Here is a 7,312-nt window from a genome sequence, read left to right on the forward strand (position 1 = left end):
CGAATCCGTCTCTTCAATGGGAATCTACTAGAGGAAGGAACTATATATTTTATAATTAATATTAAGCATAAGCACGTTAACTCATAGTTATTAGTATAACAGTGTAGGGATTAGGTGATCTTATATCCTCAAGCCAAATCTAAGTTTTATCGCTTCAACTGTCCTCCCCTACCTTAGCGATAAGAAAATCATGCTTTGCCGGTACCAATGCTATTGATTATACAATTATCGTGCATGAAACGATCGCTTCATCATAAGAAGATGATGACGATCGCTTCATCATTTGCGACAACGAAATTCAATTGAATTCAACGACAACAGACAACGTTCTATAACGAAGAATCACCAAAAGAAGCTCTTCGACAACATTGCTACATTAGTTATTCAACATTGGCCATCCTGCTGTTATTGTGGAGCAACATCGATAGATTGGGAGTCTGGAAGCAGCATCGACACGCATAATGAGAGCACAACTGCTTTAAAGCACTATGAAGCTTTGGTGCCGAAAAGGCAAGTGCTCAACGTAATGTTACAAGCGATCGCCATGCTCTATAGTAAAAATAAAACCGAAGTAACATTACAGCGAAAGCACATTAGGACAGAAACAAAGAAGAAATTCATTATCTGGAACGATCCTGCAACAACATACTGAACGAGTTGATTGAATTATCGTTTATAGTGAAATGGATCACACACTGATTGAAATCACTAACCGGAAGAAATTACTTTGCAATTCACGTCTGCCAGCTACAGTAGAGAAATAGATGGAGATAAATCTCGATTGATCGAAGAATTTCGATGTGCAACGATCTCCTGACACAACTATGTGGCTACAACTATGAATAATTATCGCTTAATTGCGGTTCCTGGAAAAACATTTCGTCATATCAGTTACCCGACAATGTAGGAACATCAAACATCCTGCAATTTACGATAGTTACGAAACTATTCAGGATATACAATTGGATGAGAGCTTAAACAACACAATGGATATATCAGCCTGTATTTGGAAGATCTAGAGACGTGCTGGCATTCCTGATTTTCGCTGCAAAGGTTTGGTGGTGGTGACATTGATGGTGATTAACGCTGACGATGCGGTTTATTGAGGATAGCGAGGGACCAAAAGCTAGGAAAATAGGCGTAGGATAGCTTTCAAAATGAATCAGAATTAATTAAAAGGAGTGGAAAAAGGCAGATAATCGATTAGGTATAGTATAGGAATTGACAACTAAAACGCAATAGATAGGAACTGTAAAGCAACTTGAATTGCAGATTTTAATAGTAATGAAATGGCAAGAGATAGAACGGTAGAGGCAAAATGATTTGGAGATGATGAATGAATCCGGAGTTGGTACAGGTATATCATAGTTGTAAGTGAATAGAGCGAATACTTTACGTATAGAGCCATGGCAGGATCACGCGTCGTTTTGTCATAATATTGATTGTAATACAGTACTGCATTATTTCATTTTGGATTAGTTAAAGTAAGAATGGTAAGAATATCTCGATTATTATTGTTAGTATTCCTCGTATTTTGAATTGATCTATTTGCAATTAAAACATAAACTGTACCTGAAAATGTTATATAATGGAGTCGATTGATTGGCTTTACTCCTCCGAAACTGAAATGGATATTTTTTTATGAAATGTAAGTATAGATTTGACAGAACGGTTGAATTAGATTTGAGATTTGGTAGGTATAAAATTATAGTCTTACATAACTTTCTTTCATTTGACACCCAATTACAAAAGCGGATGCTGCATGTTGTCGCGGGTATTTATGTTCTAGCCCTAGGTAAATTGCTAGTTGATTGAACATTCTGCAATAATAGTTAAATGGCATAATGTAGTAAAGTCCAATGATTGAAATGGTATAGCCTTGGCACGATGCGATACGGGCGTTGCCTTTGCGGACATACTTGTCGTAAAACCTGATGGCTCATGGCAAAGGTAATTGATGATGATTCCATTCCATAGTTTACAAAACATGTTTTATTATAAAACCAATCGAGTTGGTGAAATGTTCAGAATGTCTCATGTTCTTCATTTCATCCCTTTCATGCAACTACACATGTGTCACTTGCCGCTGAAATGAAAATGCCCTGTGGTCTTTTACATCTGAATCATCATTTACTTCATTTGTTGCATAGGCATTTCGGTCTAAATGTGACTAACTATGGTTTTAAATAGAGTCAAGATGGTCAATCTTAGATCATTTAGAATCGATTTTATAGAAAGTACATTTGGGTGGCTGTTTTTCTAGAGCGATTTTTTGTTTAAATTAGCATGATTGACTTTTACAACAACACTGAAATACATTCAGGTCACAGGAAAACGCTGATCAGCTTGAAAAAAAAACATTTCACGACTTCTGCCCACCAACAGCCTCAGTGAGGCATCCAAACCGTCAGTTAAATAACGTTTTAAAATGTTGTCCCTGTGAAAAAAAGAAGCACGATATATCTGCAACAGTTTTTCAGCTATCGCGGACGATGAAAACTAGACCTGACTCTTCTCACGTTCGCGTCATCTCTCTCTGGCAACGGCCTACCCCAAACGATAAAAACGCGCATTTATCAAAGTATGCAAGAGTACGAGAGCAAGGGAACAAAGATGGCCTTCTGAAATTTGTGCTCTGCGTAGTCTGCCGAACGCAAGCGGCTTTATGCGGTTTTTTAAGTGGTGTTTTAGTGCAATTAGGTGCAGAGATTACTATTAACATGGTGCATCATTGTACTTTGTTTAAAAATCGGTTAAGTGGAAGGATTTTAAAAATGCAGGTGAGTCTTTTTTGTAGAACTCTAGCCACGAGGATTTTTGGAAGCGGTTGTGTGTGTGTGTGCTTCAATAGGGTACGGTCGATTTCATTCCAGGGAAAAATTGGTGCAAGAAACGAAGCAGCCTGGTAAAGATTGAAAACAGACAATTGGCTTTGTTTGCGAGTGGTGCGTTTTTAACTATGGCGCAGAAAACAGTGCAGAAACAAAATGGCGTCGTTGGAGTGAACCCCTTTGTGATACGTGCGGGCATGTTTCCTGCAGATCTGATGCTAAGCCAAACCGTTGACTGTGTGCCCTAATATTTCTTTTGCAGATCGCGTAGATCGCGATTCGTGCTACGGTGAAATATAAAGATGTGCTTTTGATATTAGTTGAGAACAGTGTCCAGATGAAATATACCGAAAAACATGAAATTGATCGGAAGTGCATTTGCCGGTAAGATAGTTATGCCGGGAATTATAACAGTATGATAGTCGTGTTTTAATTGTTCTTTTTAGCTTGTTCCATGCCTTCATTACGCTGCCACGGGTGCCTTGAGAAGTAGTTCTGAAAAATGAGCCGCAGTAAGCCGTAAAGGCCGTTCATTTGGGTAGATGTTTGTTCAAAATTTCAGCATTGCTCTATGTAAAAGAAAAGTTCTGCTTTATAATCTACATTACTCAGGTACTGTATCTGATGAATCATTTCGGATTTGGTTTAATCGCATGTTGTCTTTTCATCAGAAATCATTGAAGCCATCGAAGTGGACAGCGTATTTACAGCGAACACTTAATGAAGCCTGCCATTCAACAAAAGTAAGTTTAAAAAAATTAAACGCTCCACATTGCTTTTTAGATTGGCCTAGCCGCATGGTGCTGAACGCTAGCTAGTCGGCCTTCTCTAATTGACGTGCTTCTATCCGTTTCTTGATAAGCACAAGTCGCGGCTCCTAACTCGCAAAAGTCTTCACAGTAAGTCCTTACATTATTCCATTATATTTTGTTGTATTTTTCGATGACGATATTTTTTTCTTGTTTTTCTCTCTTGTATGTGTTTTTTGTAATTGTACGGATGTTCGTTTTACTCGCAGTCTCACATTCGAGTTTCTCATTTTTATTTATTCGGAAACTCGTGAACATACTCTCACTATACCACATCACAAAAAGAGGGAAAAGTATCATTTCTTTTAATTCTCATTTCCACTGCTTTGGTCGATTTTACAGTTCTTACGCTGTTTGGGCCGGTGTCCTCTTAGTGCTTGATTCCATGGCTGTTGAATATCTTGTTGACTGTACCCCGGTGTTATGCGTTTAAAATGAGCTATATTTCTATGATATTAAAATCCCAAGCCCTGTGAACATACTTCTACATCTCTTCCCTATCTTTGAACAACCTCGTAAACTTCAGGACCGAAACTTGATGTTTGTTTATTCAGCTTCACCTCTTATTAATGCTATATCGGCCATGTTCAGTGTAGGATTTTGCTTTTTCCTTTTAATCCTTATCCCTATCAGCTATTTCTTCGACAGCGTCCTTTAGTTCGTCTGATTAAGGAGCTTTATCCCTTATATTGAATCCAAAAAGCATTTCTGATGCTGTTTTGCCGGTAGTCGAATTTGGAGTGGTCTGATATATCATTAGATTCTTTGTCAACTCTGTTTCCAACTTGTCGCCAGTTGACTAATTATAAACCTGTTTAACATTGATCTATTTTGTCTCTAATTCGCTTTTTTCTGGGGGTTACAAAAGCATTGCATAGATTAGCTTGATGTCTGTTGAGCTACAATACTCGCTAGTGGATTCCTAGTGGATGAGCTATCGACTGTTCTTCTCCATAATGGACAACGGGTTCCCTCCCTGGCAGTGTGTGGGGGTAGGATCCCCTTTAAAACTACCTGTAACGGGCTGGGCATCGTGTGCAGCCCCTTAACTAATAACGTAAAACTTTATTAAGTAAAAGTCGAAGTTGTTTTATTCGACAAGTCAGGAGGTCGAAGTTGAGGTCGCGTTTGGCCATGTTGCCCGGAGGACACAGGTTCTTGGGCGTTCGAACTGATCGAAGCGTTTACGTACAGTATCGCCGGTGCCACTGCGGCGAGATTTCGGATCCGGGGAAACTCAAAAAGGAACTAATTTTGGGGAAACTAATTTTGAACAGTGCTGCGTTCAGCAGTTAAAAAAAGCGTGCTTCCTCCGATCTGTTTAGTATTAAAAAAAGCTGGAACGGAGGAAGCCCGCGCACTTTATTCCATTTCTTGCTATAATACTCTTATAACCCGCTATATAACCTGACATTTTTGTCACACGGCGTTGCACCGCGACGACCACAGTCGACATACAGAAAAGCATTGAGAAAAGAGTCAAAAGAAGACGAACAGTTGCCTGCGCGCTCCTTTATAACTCACACTAGCGAACACTAATTACGCCTGCCCAGATGACCGCATCTGGGCAGGTTAGGCCGCTACATACCTTTGCTGATATTTAAACACATGTGATTGGCTCGGCACCAGCCAACAAATATGTCGAACAGTGATTAGAGATAATGTCAATCAGATAAGTCATGGACCGGGACAAACAGCTTTAGATCGTCAACATACATGAGAATGACCATGACCCTCAGAAGGAAGCCAAACATAGACATCATTAATGAACAATATGAACAGTAATGATCCCAAATTTCCTCTCTGAGGAACACCAGAGGCGTTACAGAATGCCGATAATAGGGTGTACTCGAATTTCGATTGTATATCCTATTTTGTTCCGCACACTGTGATCTGAGGGCTTTGAACGCATTTGTTTCGCATTTTATGCGGGGAAACGTTGAATTTTCGCTTGATGGTTTTTTTCGTTTTTGCAACATATTTGCGTCAAATTTTCTAACTTTGGTCGTAGATCTCTCATGTTATAAGTAATAATAGTTCTAAAATGATTTCTCCTCAATAGATCTTAGAGCAAAATAATTTTTCAAAAGTTCATCGACGGGATATCCACTTTTATGTTTTACATTTGATATCATGTTTTACTTAGTTTTACATTGATTGCTCTCTGAACTACCTTTCTTATTGTGGCCGGAACTACAATTACACGATGGTGATTATCCATCATATGTGGTATTGCCATCATCATACATAATTTGCTAAGCCACACTGGGAATTGTCTGGTCGATTGTTTTCTTTGAAGCGCTTCTTGCAACCGGATGTTATCCATCGAATGATTGGATCAGGAGATCGGACAACATCACAGTACAGTCCTCTAAGTCTTCATAAAAGGGTTATGTGTTATGCAGTTCGCAACCATGAACTATATTACCATCAGTTGCAAAATGCATAGCAATAACCTTTTTATTAGAACTTAGAAATCATTTGTCAACCGCCACCCCATGCTTCAATGTAAAATTACTTATTAAGTTAACTACTTTATATTGGGATCTATTTAGCTGATTAGGTTTCGATAACTTAGGATACATCACGGAACTATATGTTAGGTGGAACTATATTTTTACAAAGAAGGCATTCTTGAATTCTATTAGCTAACTGTTGTAAGGGACGTCTACAAGATTTAATTTTTTTTTCAATTCTGCTAAACTATTTTCAAAAGGATAAGTTGATATTGCAGGTAATGGTCCAAATCGTTCTACTTCATCCACCACATCCACGTGTTAGTAAGTGAATGTTGCTGGTAATTGTGTTAGTTTCCTTATAGTATTTTTCTTTTCTTTAAATGTTGTCTAGCTAATCGTAAATGATTTTTTAAATATTAGAACAAATTTTTACATTGACATGCGAATATTTAAGTTATAACAAATCATTTTCTGGAACGAAATCTTTAAGAATTGCAACATCCGCGTAATTCAAAAACGATTTAAATTTTGGTCCCTTTTCAATGCGCCATTGCAGAAAGAGGCCGAATTTTTTTGTTGAATTCGCAAGGCAATTGTACTTTATCTAATCTGCTATCTAAACAATTAACTTCGGCAGATTGCCACTTTACTGTACCTTTACTCTCTAAGTTTTGTAAACGTGGTCTCCATGTTATAAAACTTGCGTGTCTTCATTTGAAGTCAAACTAAATTTCGTTGTAAAGAGATCTAAACACGTCTGAACCAGCTTCGGCTTGTGCAATCCATAGTAAACGCCTGCTAAGAAAACAGCCAGGTTTGGCTCTTCGTAGACGTTTGTTAGGATGGGTCACTTCTGTTTTTTCCATTGTTGAATACCTGCATGTCATCAATGTTTCAATTCAACAAGATGGGGGGTGTTCAACGAACGGAAAGCATAGCTAAGGCAGCGCTTCAAAATGATAAAAAAAACGTTAGTCTGTTGAACTGTTAATTACATTTATGTAATAATTACCTAAACCATTGTGCCAATAGCTACTGCCATCCATCTAGAACATTGAAGCCGATTCTGTTGGCGTGCCCAAAAACGTTCTTGGATCCAAAGGCAGCGACGGGTGTGGTTCGTGGAGTATGTGAAGCAATCCCCGCAGCTGCCATTGGCTGATGCTGTTGGCCCAAATTCTTAACTTTTCGCGCACGACCTCTTCATCTTGTT

The 7,312-nt window shown here is 38.5% G+C and overlaps 1 long non-coding RNA gene across 2 annotated transcripts; it reads left to right on the forward strand.

Moving 5' to 3' along the window:
- Positions 1-2,625: 2,625 nt before the first annotated feature.
- LOC125950315 (uncharacterized) lies at positions 2,626-3,843 on the forward strand. Of its 2 annotated transcripts, XR_007468724.1 has the most exons (4): positions 2,626-2,780; positions 3,094-3,215; positions 3,278-3,443; positions 3,503-3,843. It is a non-coding gene; the product is annotated as an uncharacterized LOC125950315 (long non-coding RNA). The 2 variants fall into 2 exon arrangements; XR_007468723.1 differs by lacking the exon at positions 2,626-2,780 and having other exon boundaries at positions 2,884-3,215.
- The last annotated feature ends 3,469 nt before the right edge of the window (positions 3,844-7,312 follow it).

The sequence above is a fragment of the Anopheles darlingi genome, chromosome 2, assembly GCF_943734745.1.
Source record: "Anopheles darlingi chromosome 2, idAnoDarlMG_H_01, whole genome shotgun sequence".
In the NCBI taxonomy this organism is placed as follows: domain Eukaryota; kingdom Metazoa; phylum Arthropoda; class Insecta; order Diptera; family Culicidae; genus Anopheles; species Anopheles darlingi.